General features: G+C 39.8%; 1 protein-coding gene, 1 non-coding gene and 1 pseudogene across 2 annotated transcripts in view; 1 reads left to right on the top strand and 2 right to left on the bottom strand.

Annotated features, from left to right (window-relative positions):
- The window catches only part of Crppa (CDP-L-ribitol pyrophosphorylase A), a 318445-nt gene that overhangs the window by 76098 nt on the left and 220610 nt on the right, over nt 1–21737 (top strand). The gene's annotated exons all lie outside the window — the stretch shown is intronic.
- LOC123455404 lies at nt 9571–9674 on the bottom strand. The gene has a single exon (XR_006633893.1). It is a non-coding gene; the product is annotated as a U6 spliceosomal RNA (small nuclear RNA).
- On the bottom strand, nt 10065–11484 carry LOC105943681 (annotated as a pseudogene).

Raw genomic sequence — 21737 nt, 5'->3', positions numbered from 1 at the left:
TCTTTTTTTCTTTTCCCCTAAGGTAATTTCAAATTTCTTTTTTTAAGCTAAACAATTGGGGCAAATGTCCAAAGCCGCCTTAGGCTGATGCCAACAAGTGATGTCATTCCGTGCAGGTTGTGTGCTGCGGACCACAGAATATTTAGTGAAATTAGGAGTATCAGGAAGTCACACAGACCTTTCTTCCTTTCATTACAAGCAGGCTGGTTTACTTACCACATTCCTGGTAATGACAGATTGTGGAATGCACAACTGTCCTTTGTTTTCAACCATCATAAAAGTCATCATGTCGTGTCTTTGTGTCTATAAAAGCTTTATAGCACTGTGTGGGGCTGATGCTAATTTGTACATTGAGTGTTACATTTTATTTTAAATATCAGGTTTTATTTATTATTATCATACCTTTATTAACATGGATGGACGAATTCAGTATGCTTACTTTTATCTAATTAATTTATTTGTAGGGAGAGAGAGAGGGGGAGGGAGGGAGGGAGGGAGAAAGAGAGAGCACGCGCGCAAGCGAGCATATCAGACAGAGAGATAGAGAATGTGTGCTCCAGGGACTCCTAGCCAATGCAAACAAACTCCAGATACATGTGCCACTTTGTGCCTCCGGCTTTACGTGGGTACTAGGGAATTGAACCCAGGTAGCTATGCTTTGCAGGCAAGTGCCTTACCTGCTGAGCCATCTCTCCAATCCCAAGATCAGCATTTTTTTTTTTTTATTTTCAAAAGTATTTTTGTTTATTTATTTGATGGGGGTTTGGGAGAGGGAGAATGGGCATATCAGAGCCTCCAGCCACTGTGATTGAACTCTAGACACATGCTCCACCTTGTGCATCTGGCTTTACGTAGGTACTGGAGAATTGAACCAGGGTCTTTTGGCTTTGTTGGCAAGTACTTGAACCACTGAGCATTCTCTCTAGGCCCTCAGTTTTTTAATAATAAAAAATATTATTATCTGGAGTTTGCACTACCAAGTTCTGCATTTAAAATGTAATGTGTCTATATTTTTGGTACACATTTCTATTTTTTCTTACAGTCAAGTTTAAATGACATAATAAAATTATTCTTGCTTTTTTTCTGTCATAGCTGTTTGCTGCATTTTAAAGGCTTTATTTAATTATATATACTTAGAGGTTATAGTATGTGCCCATGTGGTTGAATGGTCAAATTAAGCTAGTTAACATATTCATCACTTAAATACGTTTGTTTTTCTATGGAAAACACTGAGAAAGTGCTTTACATTTTGAACTCTGTATTTTTGACCTGAGTTGCCATGCTGTGTAGTAGGCTACCAGACTGATTTGGACTTTGGATTTTATATTTTGCTGCAATTGTCTGTATGTCTGTTGTGGAGTTTTGCAATGCATTCATGAGTGGAAGTGGTCGTAATTTTCTTGTGACGTCTACTGGTTTTATAATCAGGATACTTGGCTTTAAAATGGGTTAGAGTGTAGTTCTTATACCTCTATTTCAAAGGCAAATGTACAGAATTGGTACAATTTCATATATGTTTGTTAGAATTCAGTAACATACTTAGGGATGGTGTTTTATTCCTTACAAGATTAATTATTAATTTAATTTTACCATTGTACAGACATTTCATATCTATTCCTGTAACATTTGCAGATGATTCCTAGAACAGATCCATTTTATCAAAGTGATATGAGCACAGAATTACTCATAATAGTATAATTCAGTGTCCTTCACGCTGGGAGTAGTACTTGTGATTTCATTTCTTTCTTGAGCTAGATTTTTTACTTTTCTTGATATTTTAAAAGAATCAACTTTTTTCAGATTTCTTAGTTTTTATTACACTGATTTTTTTTTTTTTTTGCTCTGATTTTTCTTTTATCTTTCTCTGTCTCTCTTTTTGGTGTTGTGAGGTGGGGTCTCACTTTAGCCCAGTCTGACCTAAGATTCACTATGTAGTCAACGGTGGCCTTGAACTCATAGCAATCCTCCTACCTCTGCCTCTTGAGTGCTGCCATCTCACCCAGTTTTTTGAATGTAAGAATATGTTCTTTTTGTTCCTTTATTTATCTTTGCCTATTTGCTGCTGTTAAAACAGAGCACTTTTGACAGATTATGTTTTTATGTTTATGTGTGTGCACATGTTTGTGTGTGTGCATGCACAAGTACATGTGCACTTTTGTGTATATGCATGTGGGAATCAGAGGTTAGCTTTGGGTGTCATCACAGAAACGTTGTCCACCTGTTTTTGAAACAGCGTCTCTCATTGGCCAGGGGCTGGAAAACTAGTTAGGACTGGCTGGTCATTAAGCCTCAGAGACCTGTGCCTGCCTCCCCCTCCCCAGTACTGGGATTACAAAGGCATATCACCACATCCTGTATTGTTATGTGAGTTCTCGAGAATGAACTTGGGTTTTCATATCTGACAGAGAAGCACCTTATGAGGTAAGCTATCTACCCTGCCCTCTATGCTATGTAAATTTAATTAATTGCTAATTAATTACCAGTCCTGGAAGCCAGTCCAATATCAAGATTCATAAATGCATTTGTGCTGAGCCATACCATGACGGAAATAGAGGGACAAGATTGGGTAAAAGTGAGGGGCTCGAGGGATTGCTTAGTGGTTAAGGCATTTGTCTGCAAAGCCAGAGGATCCAGGTTCGATTCTCCAGGAACCATGTTAGCCAGATGTACAAGGTGGCACATGCATCTAGAGTTTGTTTGCAGTGGCTGGAGGCCCTGGCATGCCCATTTTTTTCCCTCTCTCTGTTCCTCTTTCTCTGTCAAATAAAAAATACGTTTTTTTTTTTTTTTTTTAAAGAATGAGTAAAAGTGAGCAAACAGGCCAGAAGGGATCTAACTTACTTTTATAATAAATGTACTTTTAACATAACCTATAATGATAATGATAGACTCATGAATGCAGAACCTATACCACATGGTTACCACTTACTAGACTTCATCTCCCAACAGTGTCTTATTGGGGAATAAATTCCTAACTTTGGCAGATATGTGAAAAATATAGAAATATAATTTTGTCCTGTACTACATAAGTATTCAGTGCTATACATTTTTCTCTGACTACAGCTTCTGTTGCATCCCACACTTTTGATTAGCTCAATTTTCATTGTAAGTAAAATGATCATCCCTCTTGATTTCTTATTTGACACATGTTATAGTTATCTTTGCACTGCTAGGACAGAGCACTCAATCAAAAGGAGCTGATGGGAGGAATATTTTTATTTTGGCTTGTAGTCTCCAGGGGAAGCTTCATGATGACAGGCAAAAGCATGACATGAACAGAGGTTGGGCATCACCTCTGCCACAGCAAATGGAAAACATCAGCAAGAGAGTGAGCCGAACTCTAGCAAGGAGTACCTGGCTATCACACCCTTAAGACCGCCCCCAGCAACACCCTCCTCCAACAAGTAGCCTTTTCCCAATTTCCCAATTGCCATCAACTGAGACCAAGCACTCAAAATGCTTGAGTTTGTGGGGGACATCTGATTCAAATCAACACACGTGTTACTCAGAGTTGTGTTGTTTATTCTTTGGGTGCTATGAAGTTTTCCATTTATATTTCTCTTAGTCATTTCTAAGTTAATTCCATGTAGAAACAAAACATTAGATCTCTCTCTTTTAAGAAATGGATACATGTGTGTAGTGGCCTGTGCGTGTGTGGGCATGTGTGTGCCATGGTGCATGTGTGAAGGTCAGGGGACAACTTTGAGGTGCTGCTCCACTCCTTCCACCTTGTTTTGTGACAGGCTCTCATTGTGCTGCCGGGAAGGCCAGACTAGCTGGACCTCAAGCTTCAGGATTCAAAGTCGGCCTCTCATTGCTATAGGCTATCCATAGACATGTGATTGTTTATGCTGATTGTCAACTTGACAGGACCTGTGAGGCACTATGTGGATTAGTTTAGCTCTGTGCATGCCTCTGGGGGATGATCTTGATCAAGTTAGTTAAGTGGGAACACCCGCCTTAATTGCAGGTATAACACCATCCCATGGGTTAGGGGTCCTCACTTATTAAAAGGACAGAGCTGGCCAACCACCAGCATCCACCTCTCTGTGGACTAACTCTGACCAGCTCCTTCCCCCAGACCTTTCCTGCTGTGATGGATTGTTAACTGGAACTGTAAGTTGAAATAAACTCTTCCTCTCTTAAGCTGATTTTTGCCATGTATTTGGTCCCATCAACAAGAAGGTAACTAACCCAAGAAGCATTTGCATCTGGCTTTCTATGGGTGCTGGGGGTCTGAATTTCAGCTGGCAGGCCTGTAGAGTAAGAACTTTTAACCAGTGAGTTATCTCCCCACCTCCATGATCTCTGCTTTTAAGGGTTTTTCTAGGTAGTATAGGGTGGCCTTGAAGTTAACCATCATCCCGTCTTTTTCTGAGTGTTAGGATTACCTGGCATGAGCTATACCATTCCTGTTTAGCAATATTGTGTGGTTCTGCCTGTAGTCCATCTTTATGAAAATTACATGTAAGCTGGTGAAGAATCTGATTTCAGTTGCTGCTGGATAGTGTGCTCGATAGATGCCAGTTCTGTTCAGTTGCTGTTAAGATCAGGTGCTATTGATTTTAGTGTTTCTTCATCTTTCCAATTCTGATAGAAGGATTTTGAAATTCCTATTTAAAATTCTGGATTCATTTATTTCTTCTACAGTTCATTCAGCATTATCTTTTGTTTTTCACAGTTTGTTAGTACATGCATATCAGGGACTTCAAGAATTAACCTCTCTATGTTATATTCCTCTGTACTTCTACTAACTTGTTTTTCTGTGGGTTTTCTGTGTCCGAAGTTAATGTAGCTATTCCAACTCCTTTTGAGCTCTCTTTCTGTGTATACATATACATACACACACACATATATTTTATATTTACAATGAGTATCTTATAGACAATATAGTTAATTTCTGTTTTTAATATTTATATGAACTATTTCATCTTTTTGAGATGAAATCTTGCTATGTAGTCCAAGCTGACTTTGAATTCTTGAGCTCAAGTGATTCTCTTATTGTACTCTCTCAAGAAGCTGAGACTACAGCTGTGTACCAACAATCCTGGCCATATATATATATATTTTATTTAAAAAAATATTTTTATTGATTGATTGATTGATTTGACAGACAAAGAGGCACTGAGAGAGAGAATGGGGTGCACTAGGGCCTCCAGCCACTGCAAACAGACTCCAGATGTATGTGCCCCCTTGTGCATCTGGCTAATGTGGGTCCTGGGGAATCGAGTCTGGATCCTTTGGCTTTGCAGGCAAACGCCTTAACCACTAAGCCATCCCTCCAACCCTGTGGCTGTCTTTTGTCTTTTGAGCCACTCCTACAGGGTCTCAATTGGGACATCCAGAACACCGGTGTTGAATGATAGTGTTGAAATACTTGTAATGTTAACCAAATTTTTTCTTTTTATGATTTGGCTGTATACTTTATTCTGTGTTTTTAAATTTTATGCCCTTTTGATTTAAGTCAGCATTTTATGATGGTAGTTCTTTCATATTATGCTAGGCATAGTTTTTCAACATTTTGCTATAGCTGGCAAGATACTCTTAGAGATATAGAAGTCTACTTTTAGGGGCTAGGGAGATGACTCAACAGTTAAGAATACTTGCTTGTAAATCCTGTAGGCTGTGTTTGACTCCTCAGCACCCACAAAAAGCGAGATACAAAAAGTGGTGCATGTGTCTGGCATTTATATGTAGGGACAGGAGACCCTGGTATGCCCATACACAGACACACACATTTAAAAAAGTCTACTTCCAAGCACTTTTTCACAGGAAAGTTGAATAATTTTTAAAATTATTTTTATTTATTTATTTACAAACAGAAAGAGATAGAGAAGAGAGACATAGACAATGGGCATACCAGGGCCTTTAGTTGCTGCAGATAAATTCCAGATGCATGCGCCATTTTGTGCATCTGGCTTTAGGTGGGTACTTGGGAATAGAACCTGGGTTGCTTTTTAGGCAAGTGTATCAACCTCTGCGATCAATCTCTCCAGCCCAAAAGTTGAGTATATAATATAATATAATCATTTTTTTTTACCACATCCTTTGTATCATTTCTATTTCTTCCACTGGTATGTAAACATGCATATGAATGCAATATAATCAAATACATGGCTGATTTTGTTATTTTGAATATTTAGAATATTTGAATATCAAGAAAATTATAATTTTTATTCTTATACATAGGGGTGGTGTGTGTGCATGTGGAGGTATGTGTGCACGTGTAGGAGAGAGAATAGCTTTGGGTGTCATTCCTCTTAGGCCTGGTCTACCTTTGATTTTGTCAATTAAGTTGGCATGGCTGCTTAGTGAGTCCTAGGGATCTCTTTTGCTGCCTCCCCAGCATGCACCACCATGGTCAGCATTTTTATGTGTGTTCTAAGGATCAAACTCAGATCCTCATGTTTTTAAGGCAAGAACTTTACTGAGTGATCTGTAAGTTTTTTCTTTTTCTTCATTTGTGTTTCTATTATATACCTCTTTTGTTTCTCTACTGTGTCTTTTTTTTTTTTTTTTTTTTCCTGTGTTTCGAGGTAGGGTTTCTCTCTCTAGCTCAGGCTGACCTGGAATTCACCATGTGGTCTCAGGGTAGACTTGAACTCATGGCGAACCTCCTACCTCTGCCTACAAGTGCTGGGATTAATGATATGTGCTACCATGCCCACCTCTACTATGCTGCTTTCAGCATTTCTTGGAAGACATGTCTTCTAGCAATGTTTTCATTATTATTATTATTTTTTCTCTCTGAGAATGGCTTTTCTGTATCCCTTCTGAAGAACAATTTCCTAGAGCATCAAAGTTTTGGTGGGTGGTATTTTGTTGCCTTCTGACACTTTACATATTGGATCCATAGTTTAATAGTTTCTGAGGGGTCAGATGTAATCCTTATCTTGAAGGTTTGAAGCTCATTTTTTTTTTCCAGATTTTTAAAGGATCCTTTAGTTTTCCATAATTTGAATGGAATACACCTAAGTATTTTGGTATTTAGTATATGCTTGGTGTCTTGAACATTTTAGATCTATGTCACTATTCCTTATTTGATTTTCTTATTCTTTTCTCTCTTCCCTCCCTCCTTTTTTCCCTACCCCATCTCTTTCTTTCATTTATTTCCTTTATTCCTCAATCTTAGACTCTTCTTATTATTTTCATTCCACTAATGTGCCCATAAGAAGTGTTCTTGATTTCTCTTGTTACTTTTGATTTATAATAATTTTTCCTCATCTCTCCATGTAAATTAATCTATCCTTTCATCATTTCTGTCTTAAACATTAGAACCTTTTGTTTGTGATCTTAGTTGTTTTAAAAATACATCAATGAAAAAAATCAAAATACCAATCTGATAATTTCAATATCCCTCTATATGACCTTGTTCATTCTGCTGAACTCTACTTTTGTTTTTTATTAAATAGCTTCTATTTTTTTTTATTGAAAAAGGACATGTTGTACTGGGTGACAGAAGCTACTATGTGTAGACCTTTAGTAGTTTTGTGGTACCGTGTGGGGGTGGGAACTGTGCCTTACTTCTATCAGTAGAAGGTCTCAGTCATTTTGTGAGTCTGTGCCTCTGAGCTGAGAGATTGTGAGACATTTTCTTTCCTTTCCTGTGTGTAGAGACAACTGAGTTCAATATTTTCCTTCCCACAGGTCAGTGCAAACCCTCGCAGCTTAGGATCTGCTTAACCAGTTTGTGTTGAGGGAGCAACTTCTGCTCTAACAGATTTCTTTTATATTTATAGTAAGAAGCTAATGATGTTCCTGTGGGTGAAATTCCCAAAGGCGTCTCTCTCTTCTCTGTCTGGGTTTCTTTGGTGTTTTTCACTGGAAGAATTAGTCTTCTGGGAAAAACTAAAACATGCTAAAAATGAACTGTAATACCTAATTAGAGTCACTGATTGTCAGTATTTTGGTGTAAAAACTTTTCCCCACTGTAGCAAGGCAGCCAGTAATGGTAGTGACTGATATAAGCATAATGCACTTTTGGGATTTGCTGGTTCTTATGGGGTATAGAAAATATTGGTTCAATTTAGAGTTTCATAGCTTCACATTTGAGTGATAAAGTAATAACTTTTATTCTCCAGAATAATAATCCTGAGATCTTTCATTTACATTATACTTCTTGGACAAAAAGAATCTCATGTCTACTTAAATTCTGTAAGAGTTGACAACATCTGATAGGTATGCATTGAGTCTTTTGTTTTAACTTGGATCATAATACAAGAAGTTATAAAATGCATTTAACATAGATTAATCTCCCTTGCCCCTCAGGAATAATGCTACAGTATTTTTTTTTTTTTTTTTTGTGGTTGCAGTGTGTCCAAATAAAGATAATTTCCGTTCACAATGGACTTGATGGCTATTAAATCCTTTGCTCACATAAGGCTTTCCTTGAGAGAAGACCTCCTTGATTGGCTTTGCAGGACAGATGTCTTGATTCCTGACATCTGGTCTAAGAGATCTCCTTCTTTAACATCCTCATATGTTTTGTCGTCTTGATATCTTCACAAGGAAAACTAATCAGCAGGATTTCTGTAGCTAACCTAGGCCAGTGTCTGTTAGCTGTCTGTTCAGTATCAACATAATCCTTTGGGAGGAGCGTGTGCTTCTGCTTACATTGAGTCGAAGGGAATAAACGCCAACACAGGAAATAGTAATTATTAATATGGGAGGGAATGCTGTTCTTTAGGAGGACTTACAGCAGGAATGGGTTGAAGGTCAGGTTTAGCCTAGGGCCTTTTCTGACCTTTTCCTCCCAATTTGCTGTGATTCACTTGTGGCTTGAATGTATCCCCTGGTGGTTCATGTGCTATTCTTTGGGTCCCCAGTGTCATAGTTCTCACAGGAGGGGCTAGTGAAAGGGGTCAGGTTATGAGACATTACCCTGGGACGGATTATGCGGTTCTTCTAGACTAGATTAGTTCTGTAAGAGTAGTTGTCATGATGAGTGCCCACCCTGTGTATTTGGCCCTTTGCTGCCTTTGATTATTTCCTTTCTGTTTTTCTTCCGTCTTACACAGACATGGGTCCCTCATCAGATACCAATTCCATGTTGTTTGGACTTTCTAGTCACTAGACCTATATCCCAATAGATCTGCTTTCTTTATACTTTTTTTTTTTTGATCTTTTATAGCTTTATTTTAACCAAAGAGTCAATGCCTTCAAGCAACCAGTTGCTTTGTCACACTCCAAGCCTTAATGTTCAGAATCTGTTTAGATACTGTGTTGGTGAGAAGTGCCCAACCCCTCCACATAGCTTTGTTCAAAATGGGCTTCCAGTGACACCAACTGCCCCCCAACTGCTCATTGAGGCAGAAGGTGGGATTTTTCCAACACTGTTCCACGGCTGCTTCATCATTTCCTGTTCCCACCCACAGGCGGAAACAGGCAGTTACTTGGATAGGGTCACAGCAAGTCAGTGATATTCAAGACTGGGACATCACTTTGTCCTCCAGCATCAGTTTGTAAACTGAAAACAACTCCCCAAGGATGTGGGGGAGAGAAATAAGGGGATGTGGGACATGGCATACAACACACAGAGTAACAATGGGAAGAACTTTGGCCTGTTTTATGAAAAATCTGGAATGCTTCACAAATTCGCGTGTCATCCTTGCACAGGGGCCATGCTAATCTCCACATTGTTCCAATCTTAGTATGCGTGCTGTGGAAGCAAGCGCGAACCTGAGTCTTTTAATGTGCGCTCCGAGGAGTTTATAATGAAGTGATGAGGTGTGTTTCTTTTTTCGTTTCGAGGTAGGGTCTCACTGTAGCCCGGGCTCACCTGGAATTCACTATGGAGTCTCAGGGTGGCCTCCACACGGCGATCCTCCTACCTCTGCCTCCCGAGTGCTGGGATTAAAGGCGTGTGCCACCATGCCTGGCGAAGTGTGTTTCTTAAACAGAGCTAACTAAAGAACTAAAGATTTTTGACAGGAACCAGGACTCCAATGAACAAGCTCTGGTCAGGGTGATTCTGAGGCTTCTGTAAACATATACAAGGTGTAAAACTCTTGCCGCCAGCCACTAGCCACCACCTTCAAAATGTAATGCTGGATCCAACATGACTGTCAGGTTGCACTTTCTGGTTTGTGCTTCAGCAAGAGTTTATGGAATTGCTATACTTGCAGGTCAAAGCTCTGGGAAGAGAACCCTGCCTGGAAAAAGTTCACTGGAGTCAGAAGGTACTTGAGTGCCTGGTCCCTGGACTCAGTAGCTAGAACAGGAATGGTCTTGCTACTGTGAGACGGGGGACATCCTGGTTGACCTGCGCATCTTGGTTCCCCATAGCTGGGGAGCCATCATCTCTAGATATCAAAGGGGACTTTAAGCCAATTTCTTCCATGGTTTCTGGAGAGATAAACTCCTCATCTGTAGTCTTTAACTGTACTGAAAAGCCTAAGGGGGAAGTCAACGCAGTCACTACCTCCTGAGACTCAGAGACAGAGACTGGCTCATCCCATTCTTTGCAGCCAAAGTCTGGGAGTAACTGCTTCTTGGCCTGCAAAGGACAAGGACAGAGGGAGAGCTTCTCAAGGTCTCCAGGCCAGGGGAAAAGGTTTTCTTTCTTGTGTTTCTTTGTGTCTCTGTCAGCATTTTCCTTCGGGGATTCAAACACAACCCCTGGGATCCTTGGCATCTTTGGCCTCCTTTCTAACAGCCAGAACAGGCTCGCCTTCCTAGAAGGGCTCATATATTGCTGCACAGTCTGGAATGACGGGGACAAGCAGCCTAGGACTCAGGCTGTCCTGGAAGTAGTTTCCACACGGCTGTCGACTGATAATGGGCACCACCTGGCAAGGCCTCAGCCCTGCAAGGAAGGCACGCAGCTCAGAGTAGGAGGAATGATCAGAGTAAGGGATGATGTGGACGTCAGGGTGGGGGCTGCGGGTCTTCCGGCTCATGGGAAGGATAGCAATCGTAGGGTGGGTCTGGTTCCAATGAAGCATGGCAGAATGGCAGATCTCCGTATGGTCCACAGCATGGATGCGGCCGGCCTTTTGGTCCACTGTGAACACATCTGCCAGGCCCAGGAGCTGTACCAACTCCAGACACCGAGGACTCAATACCACCCAAGTCTGAAACTCCAGGGCCAGTTTCTCCAGTAGTGATTCCTTTCCCAGGCTGTAGAATCCAATCTTTATGTGATGTTGTGGGTACTTTCGGATGAGATGGATAATTTGTTGCGCAGCTTCCTGTCGGGAAGGAAGAACGTGGGCTGGGTTGCAATTGGTGTTGTCCAGGTATAAAGTGTAGATGTGTTTCCCCACTGGCAAGGCTGGCTCCTTCAGCATGGAGGGTGTATATCGAAAATCACCTGTAGGTGACGGTGCAGGAGGTGGGCGGTGATTGGGGAGCAGTAGAGGGTCCGTGCCCACGTGCTGGAGAGGCCCACCGTGTGGTCCAAGTGCATGTGGGACAAGAAGAAGAGCTGCAAGTCCAAGACAATGGGCGTGTGTGGGATCAGGGTCCCGTTCATGGTGGCGGGGCTGGAGTCCCTGCTGGGGTCTTCACAGTGACAGAGTCCTTGCGTGAGGACTCCGCCCCGAAGAAGGGCATGCTGGAGCCAGAACCAGGCCTCGGGCCCTCGGGGAAGGGGAAGACCAGCCCAGTAGAGTGGGCAGTGACTAGCGTGGGCGGGAAGGAGGTGGTCGCGCTTGGGACCGTGAGAGCCGGGGTCCTCATCCCCGAGAAAGCCCCCGCGGCAGCCTGCCGCTCCGCGCTCAAAGCGCGCGCGGCCCGGCTCCTTATACATTTTTACACCACCCAACATTGGGTATTTTATTATAGCAACAAGAATGGACTAAAGGAATATTCTAATTCTTATGAAGAGTGTTAGGTATACCAATATATGTAAGTATACATTTATAAGAGTACATTGTAGGTAGAGTATCCCGTATTTATTTCTTTCCAATTCTGCTACTTATTATCAACAAACTATTCTAGAGGATATTGTTCCTATTGATACTGATTACATGGTAGATGTATTTGTTGGTGCAAGCACACTTTCACTTCGAAACTAGATACGGCTGGAGAGGTGGCTTTGGTTACGTGCTTCCTAAGCAAGCATGATAACTTGAGTTTGGATCCTCAACACCATGTAAAAACCAGGCACATTTGCCTGTAATCCCAGAACCTGAGAGGCTGAGCCTCTGGGTACCTAGTGCAGTTGAACTGATAAACTCTAGGTTTAGTATGAGATCTTGTGTGAAAACATAAGGCAAAGTATGACTGAGGAAGACCCCTAATTTTGACCTCTGGTCTCTAGATGTACACACACACACACATATGCACATACATGTGAAAAGCAAGCAAACAGAAAGGAATCCTCTGCCTGATCATGTGGTCTAGCTAAAACCAGCATGCATAGTAGATGTTCCCACCATTGTTCGTATAGATGATGACCTGGTTCTGGGGATTTCAAATGTCCTGTGAATGGGACCAGCACTTCCTTAGGGTTGTCATTGCTACTTCCTTGTCATTTTTAGTGTGAGAAAAGCTTTTGGATAATTTAACATATTTACAAATCATAAGGAATGCTGTTATACTTAGTTTTCATTCTTCTGGAGAATTCTGAGGTAATTACCTGTGCTGATAGTTCTTACTCTTCCTGGAATTTCCTAAAGTCCTTGGAATTTTCCTGACTAGCTCTCATGTTTTCAAGGAAGGAGAGACTCAGTATTTTCCAAGAAAGACATTAGTTATTGAGAAAATATAATTAGTCATAAGCTGACATGTGAAGAGCTGAGTTATTTCTAGGATTTTTAGTTGTTTTCCGTGTGGTGAAATTTTTTTTCCTGTTTCTTTAATCTGCGACTTTTCTTTCCTTATGACTTTAGCTTTAGTTTCTAGAATTCCTTCAAGAGGAGCATTAATCATTTGACTTCCTTCTGCAATGTGGAAATTCTTTCATTGTTGTTTGCAGGTGGAACGTGATTGACTTGACTTTCTTTGTCAGCCAGTCTGATTAGAGGGTGAACCACTGATCATCAGTGTGAGGATATATCCTCAGTGGAAGATCTCTTTGTTGCATGGATGTAGTAGGAGTTTGGAGGGATAAGAAATAAATAAGATGGACACTTTCTTCTTGTTTTAAGTAGGGTGTGTGACCTCATCATTTTATTCTAAACAAAAAAACCATAAAAAGAGAAGACATGATGTTCAGTATACCCAACCTTAAAATATTTGAATCATGTTATTTCATTTAATAATCTAGGTATCAGAAAAAAATGTGCATAAATCCAGGTAAACATGTAAAACTTTAGGCTTCAACCATCTTGAGAGATAAAGTCAGAATTAGTTCATTTTATTATACCATTATATCCTGGGCATATTGAACAAGAATAAGATTGGCTATTGGGTTGGCAGTGTATAGCCTAGTCTCTTGGCCTCGTTAATATTGATGCATAATTTCCTTGCATTTTATGTAATTTATTTGCAAAAGGCAAATCCTTCAAAGTGACAAGGACCAAGGGGGTGTTTTGAGAATAAGGTTCTTGTTGAAGTCAAATGGGCATGCTAGGCCCTTCAGCTGCTGTAAACTAACTACAGATGCATGCACCATCTTGTGCATATAGCTTTCGTGGGGTCCTGCGTTATTGACCCTGGGTCCTTTGACTTTGCAGGCAAGTGCCTTCACTGCAGAGCCATTTGTCCAGCACCACAGTGATATTTTTGATAATTCTATTACATATATTTTTAGCTTATAACTTTTGTATGAAAGAAATACATTAGTGATTTATATTCAATTCTTTCTAGTTTTCGCCTAATTTCAAATGACTTTTCAAAGTAGTAATATGCCAGTTTTCTCTTGTTAGGCAAGTGCTGTGTAGGAAACCTTCCAGAAGGACATCATCTTAATGATAATTTATGTTCATGCTTGTAAAATTAGCCGGGGCTCTGCTGATTTAGAATGGAATTAGCTGGCATGTCTGCTCTGCCCAGAATGTCTGAACAGTCCTGGTCCATTTTTTTCAGGCTTTATTTGACCAGTGGAATGTAAAGGTTCAAGTGAAACATACAAGGCCTCTTAGACCCGGGATTTGCAGTTGGGACATTATCATTTTTGCTTCCTAAGGCACACTGCATGACCAAATTTATCAATGACATGTGGTACAATAGGTTTTAGACTTTCATGGAGAACATGACAAAGAGCACAGATACAGGGAAGTCCTAGGAGCTGTCACTATGCCCCAGTTGATGAATTCATGAGCTCACTTTTGTGTTTGTCAAGTTACTGTGGCTCCTTCTGTGACTCTGCTCCTATAGGCACATCAGTTCTTTGTCTTCTAAAATCACATTTTAGGTTCTAGTGTTCTGTTTTTTTTTTTTTTTTTTTTTTTTAAATTTCAGGCTGACCTGGAATTAACTATGTAGTCTCAGGGTGGCCTTGAACTCACAGTGATCCTACTACCTCTGCCTCCTGAGTGCTGGGATTAAAGGCGTGCACCACCATGCCCAGCTTTTTGTTTCATTTTGAGGGATATTATTTGTTTCCTGGATATATATTTATTTCCTGTATTCTCAAAAGTCCATCATCCGAGTGGCTGAATAAACCCAGACTTTTTTTTTTTTTTGTTGTTGTTGCTGTTGAGTTTTTCTAGCCTAAGACATTCTATTGTGTGTTCATTAGGAATATTCTCCCATATATGTTTTGTAAGCTTTTGTGCACGATTTGAGTACAGAACAATTTTTTAAAATGTGATACCTAATTTTATCAGTGTTATTAACAGAGTAATTCCTCTTTAACTCCTGAATCCTTTTCTGTCATCAAGTTCCATGGGCCACTGGTCCTTGAATTAGTAATCTATTTTAAGTATATAACATTATACTAATATGTAACAATAATATGATAGTAGTATTACCTAATGGAAATAAAATTATAACACTTAATCTATGACAAATTATATATATTGTCTGATTCTCCTTATTCAAGGGTATTATGGTTTCTCAGGACCTTATTTTTCTCCTTCAATTTACTCTGCGTAATTGGGTGGATATGAATTAATAAATAAAAATTAAGCAAGGTATTTTTAGTAACTTAATACAAGCTGGTAGTCTAGTTTCTTTCAACAAATTTATGTTTAAGCCTTTCCGTGGAGGTGGCACCATGGTGACACTTACTTAACAAGAAGTAACTACAGTTGTAACTGTTTCAGTTTTCTTTCCTTTGACCTCTTTGCCTCTTGTCTTGAACCATATAAAAATGACAGGGTATCTCTTGTTCCTGTAGTGCTGAGGATATGAAGTTATATAAATACATTCCAGTCTCTCCTTATTGGAAAGGTGTCTGTTAAGTCATAGTAGGTGACTAATAAGAATGAAGGTAAATGTGTTTCATGTTTTAAACACAAAAGCAGGGCCTCATTCTTCAGATGAACTTCAGGATCAGCCCATCATTTTTGATGAACAATGCCTGGATTTTGTTTGGTTTGCAATTTATCTAGTTTATTTATCTAGTTATAAAACTGTGATTTTACTAATGTAGTATGTATGTCTAATAGTCATATGTTTTAAAATTAAAATATACCTTTATTTAAATTTTTGATCTTTCTAATGGTTTTAAAAATCGTTTGTTAAATTTATTACTAGGTGGGCTGTTTTTTATATTATTGCCATTATAAATTACTTTTATATTTGAGCTTCAATAGAATATAATTTATGTGAAAGTCAAATTTCCTCCAATTATTTCAGTATTAGAAGTCCACAAATCCCCACAGCAATCCACCTAAAATATTTCTATCACTGAAGGGCCTATGCTTTGTGGTTGGTTTTCTATCACTAGCTGTTGGCCCTGGGCCCAGGTGATTGCTTTCTTTTTTAAAAGTTTTATTTTATTTATGACTGGTGGGGAGATAATGGGTGCATTGGGGCCTTTAGCCACTGCTAATGAACTTCAGTCACATGCACCACCTTGTGTACTTGGTTTATGTGGGTCCTGGAGCATTGAACTTGGGTCCTTTGGATTCACAGGTAAATGCATTAACCAGTAAGCCACCTCTCCAGCCCGACAGAGTTGATTGTTTTGTCTCTGTAGTTAATCTTTTCTTTAATGTCCTGTCAATGAAACCGTGGATTTGTAATCTGTGTCTTGCTTGCTCTGTTAAAACCCAGTGATTTTAAAATGTCTGTCCTCCATTCTGTTTTATTATTGAACAGCTTTATTTCCTTACTGCTTATCTTGATGGTTAAGTGTTTAGACATATGAAATTCTTGCTCTATTTTGATGCCTGAAGCACAAAGGCAATGGGAAACAAAGAAATGACATGTATAAAGCAAAGGAGATGTATAGTTTGGCTGAAGCAGAGATTTGTAGATTATAGTTTAGTGAGTAATTGATGCCAGGGTACCTGAAGTGTAATCATCGACTTGCAGGAAAGGTTTGGAAACCCTGTGTGAAATGAGAGCTAGAGTGTGGGAAGAAGGCATTAAGAATTGTTAGGAGTAGGTCAGCAAGAGGCTGCTGGTCAAGCCGTGTAGGAAGTGGAAAATAATTTAAAATATGTACTTTAGGTTAATAAAGGAATTAAGATAATATACAAATGGGGTTTAAAGTAAGTTTCTATGGTTTTCTTTGTACTGAGCTGAAAATTGATGGGATTTATAATACATCAGCTGAACTAAAGAAAGACATCTAATAAAATCACGTCTCACTTTTGTTCCTTTGGTTGTGACATATCTCCATTAAGACAGTGAGCTCCTCATTTTGTGTTTGCTTGTCTGGTTTTTCATTGCCTTACTCATCCTTCTCAGCATACTACCTGGAGCATTTTCTATAAAGATTTGCATAGTTAGTAGATTCTCCCCAACTTTCCCATTAATATTCCTGCCATAATTACTGGGGACTCATTTTCTATTGCCTGTGAATATTCTGAATGTATGGGCTACAATAACTTAAGTTTAGATGATCCAATATCATAACCAACATATTGATGTGGTCTACCTGTTCCAGTGTGGGTAATAATGAAACTTATCCTGTTGCTCTTCGAATGATTTCTGGATTTGAAGTGTTTTCTGGATCTGGGCTCTCCGATCTCAGTATTTCACGGGCTACACACAGCTCCTAGTAATCCCTTGATGAGATTCTGGAAGAACCCTTGGCATAGTCTTCCTGGAAGAATTTACATCTTTCTTATCTCTACTATCATTGTTACATAAGGTGACTGACTTCATTTTAAAGCAATATTTTAGTTTCTCCTTTCAGTAGGCTACCAAAAAAGATAAATAAGAGGAAAACACTCAAGTGGGAGACTTTCCATTTATGTTGTTTGAAAATACTTTACTGTGAAGGCCAATAGAAAGTGGTAATAATGCAGTTTCAATATTTCTGATGAAATAATTTCCCATCTTAACTATGTATAATTCTTCGGACACACATTGAAAACCTATTTAAGTGATAACTATTGGTAGTGTTACGATAGGTTCATGATGGATTTTGGCTGAATATGGCTGTCAAAATTTGAGTCAAATAGTTTATTTTTTTCACACTTATATTTAAAAGGCTATTGTGAATATAGTTTTGTCTAAACTCATTTTAAAATTTGTACCCAATGAAGACATCTTGTCCTTAGTCAGATCATTTGTATTTTTACTTATTACTGGAGGGTTGTGTCTTTATTATCTGCCTCATATGGACACAGTCTGAAATTGTTTACTCTTCAGAGGATCTGATATAATGTAAGAACAAAGCTTCTTGGATAACTGTCTCATGCAATCCCGAAGAGCATTGCATAATTCCAGCAATGTAAATGTATGCAAAATGCTTCAGGTTTGATTGTGAGATGATAAATTGAATGCAGGTGTTCATTGTTTACCTCATGGTAAGCGAGTCTATCTTGTTAATACTTGAACATTGTGAGCATGCTCCTAGTACTACAAGGCGAGAAGCCTGTGCATGCGTGCCTCTGACTTAGCTTTACTCTAATGTGGGTATTGTTCTTTGTTGGGCAAACTTCCCAGGCTGCCTTTCTGCAATAGTATTTCAAATGTTGTTATGGCTAGAAGGATATATAATCAGATTATTTGCAGCTATGGATCATTACATGATTACAATAAAGCAATAGTTCCTAACTCTTTCTAGTGGGGGTTGTAAAACCTCTGAAAATTAGGGACTCCCTTCCCAGAAAAAATAATCGCATTATGTACAATATATTTCTTACAGTGGTTTTTGACTCCCTGTGAATCATTTTCATTTACTTCATGTTAAAATCCCTGCCACAGTCTCATAAATTGTGGGAATGTAAATCGAAACTATCTTTGTGGAATCAAATTAGTAGTATTTATCTAATTATCATGTATATCCTTCTTTTCTAGGTAGAGATAGCAGACTGGACATTTGAATCATTTTGCCTTCTATTCCAATATCATTAAAGCAACTAGAAAGGGATTGAAAATATCACAAATCCTTAAGAAGAATAGGAAGAGTGGCAAAAACAAAGGAAAGTTATCTGGCAAGCAGGTGAATTAGTAACAAACTCAGGAGCTATAAGAGAACCAAATTCCAAGGGAATGATGGGTCACGCCAAGAATTCTCAGTGAGTCAGGCATTGGGGCACATGCCTTTCATCCCAGCGCTCCACTGCTTTGCGTGCAAGGCCAGCCTGAGACTACATAGCGAATTCCAGGTCAGCCTGGGCTAGGGTGAGCCCTACCTTGAACCGTCCCCGTAAACAAAACAAAACAAAAGCAAACAAACAGAAAGAGAATTCTCAAGGTTTAGGACTTGGCCAGCACTTATGAACATCAAGAACTGAGTGAAGGAAAAAGTACAGAAAGTTCATTAGAAGTTGTTTACAAAACGTCTAATCTTTAAGTCCCATTCTCTTCTCCATGAATCCCACCACAGAGGCAGGGAGAGGGTGAAGGGCTCCCTAAGTAGTGGCAGAGCACTGGCTGCAGCCGAGGGCCCGGGGCCTTCCCTGAACCGCGACTCACAGACCGTGTGCGTACTGATCTCAGTGCGGCAGCTCCTGTGCCTTCCATTCATTAGCCTGCATGTTGGTGGCTTAGCTTTCTATCTTGAGAAGAGTTTTTAATTTTTTTAAACGTTTTATTTATTTATTCAAGAGATAGGGAGAAAGAAAGAGGGAGAAGGAGAGGGAGGAAGGGAGGGAAGGAGGGAGGGAAGAAGGGAAAAGAGAGAGAGGCAGGCATACCAGGGCCTCCAGCCATTGCAAACACACTCCAGATGTATGTACCACTTTGTGCATTTGGCTTACATGGGTACTGTGGAATTGAACCTGGGTCCTTAGGTTTCCCAAGCAATCACCTTTAACACTAAGCAATCTCTCTTCATCCTTTGAGAAGAGTTTTGCTTGGCAGTCTGTCCTATTTAAGATGAAATTCCTAAAAATATTAATCTCAGATGTTCCCATAAACATTTCGTCATGCTCTCTCTCAATAGAAAGCTATTGGAGGACTTGATTCGGGGGGGGGGGGGGAGAATGAATGAAGAAAGAAAGAAGATTGCCTGGCACACAATACTTAGGGTGGACGATAGAGAGATGATGAGTATTCCTGAGATTGTATCCAGGGTTCTGCTGTGGAAATCACAGAGTGGACAAGCAGTCCATGTTGAAAAAGAAAAAGTGACCCTTTCAATGAGTATAAAACTGATGAAATGCTTTATGTGTTAAAACATCTTGAGAGTAGATTTAGGTAAATATCTAGGTGTGTGGTGTTGATGAGTCATAGCGTATAGAAATCAAACCACATAAAACAAAAGATAAGCTCTAATTCCAGGGAACACAAAGAGTTATTCAAGAAAGGAATTTTAGCCATATGTGCTTCAGCCATGAGTAGAGTTTGCATAGCCAATGATGTGGATTCTTGGTGTTGATTTTGATCAAAATTCTGAAATGTGGATATGTATTGTGGTGGGCAAAAGATAAAGTTCTTTTTGTTCCGTCGAGAATAAACAAAACAGAAAAATGAAAATATCTCAAGTTATTACTTAGGAGGTAATATAGGTAAATTCTTGAACCAGATTTAATATCCTTTGGAAAGAGTGTTGAACATTTGTACCCTTGCCATGGTCCTTAGTGGATACAGTGTCTCATCTTTAATTATGAAATAGGCTGCCTGGCTGGCTTTGGGCTCTGGGATTTCACTCGATTGTATCTTGGGTGGGGGCTGTCAACTTGCTTGCGCTATGGGCTTGTCCGCCTGTACTGCTTCCATTGCCACAAGAAGGCACACTTGCGGCCCGTTCAGTCCACACACTGCAGAGCACACATGCATGGTCAGAGCTCCTACAGCCCAACATGTTGGGTCATGGTCACCCTGACCACCTCACAGCTGTTTGAGGAATATGTTTATTGTAACATGTCACAAGTTGTCTGCATTATTCATTACTGAGCAAAAGCTGACTGTTACACATAGAAATACCAGACGAGACAGTTACAAGCCAGGCTAAGAGAACCTAAACTGTAATTGAAACGTTGCTGGAGACTTCAGTGTTCATAGGAGAAGTAACTTAAGGGAGACCCAGGCATATCATGGCAGGAATCCTGCACCCTTGTCTTTTACCTCCAAATGCTTCACTAGTTTCTCAGATTGACTACTCTATAAAAATCCTATTGTGCTTTTTATGAGAGAGGGGAAATGTAGCCATTGTTGTAGAACATTCTGTTCTTGTTAAGTACTGTGCTCAAGAGAAAACATTTTACTAGAAATTATTTTCCTATAAGAGCCTAACTAACATCGATATAATAATTAATCTTATTGAGAAGGATCTAGGAGATGAGTAAAGAGAACTTCTTGGTGTGTTAATTATGACAGAGGAGATTAAATCTTGAGGGTTCTGACTTAATGAAAGTTTTTTTTTTTTTTTAATTAGAAACTTTATATGGACACATCATGTGTTGGTACTATCATTTCCCTCTTCCCTGTGATGCCTGATATTCACCATGGGATTGTGTGTTACGACTTGTGAGAGCAGCAGTCTAATGAAAAGTTTTATTCATTCCTGAATTCAAAATTGAATAGACTGTTGGGAGGTGGTCGACGGGCTGACGGTTGGGCCTTGTTGGAGGAAGTAGGCTACAGGGAGTATGGCCTGAGGGACTCTTGACCTGCTGTGACTTTCCTGTTTGTTACTGCTCAGTTCTGCTTCCTGTCCACCAGTATGTGAACTGCTCCACCAAACCCTCCCATCATGATTGCCTGAAACCTCCCATTAAGCTATTCTCTCAGGTATTTGGTCACAGCAATGAAAAATTATGACTAATTCAATTGAGAAGAGAAATATCCTAGTTAGGCCCACTGCAGCCTTCATACAATGCAGAGGGCAGGAACTTAGCGGCGATGGTGAAGTTCGAAGTACTTAGGCTCAGGCCCACTTAAAGTTCATGAAAGCAGGGCTGGAGAAGATGGCTTAGTGGTTAAGGTGTTTGCCTGCAAAGCGAAAGGACCCTGGTTTGATTCCCCAGGGCCCATGTAAGCCAGATGCACAGGGAGGGACATGCATCTGGAGTTTGTTTGCAGTGGCGGGAGGCCCTAGCATGCCCATTCTCTCTCTCAAATAAATAAATAAATAAAATATATTTTAAGAAAAAGTTCATGAAAGCATAGAATGCTTGGTCTCCCTCCACATCACCACCATGTGTCTTACTTTTCCCTAGAAACCCTGTGCAGCTATTAGAGAAGCATAATTACGCATGAGGGATGGAACCATCCATTCTCAACACGCTCTAATCCTGAGTGGGATGTGGTGGAGATGCTGGAGTTGTCACAGTGAGTCAGGC

The sequence above is a fragment of the Jaculus jaculus genome, chromosome 16 (assembly GCF_020740685.1).
Source record: "Jaculus jaculus isolate mJacJac1 chromosome 16, mJacJac1.mat.Y.cur, whole genome shotgun sequence".
Taxonomy (NCBI): domain Eukaryota; kingdom Metazoa; phylum Chordata; class Mammalia; order Rodentia; family Dipodidae; genus Jaculus; species Jaculus jaculus.
The sequence above is the reverse complement of the archived record's forward strand: the minus strand, read 5'-3'. Positions and strand labels throughout refer to the sequence as shown.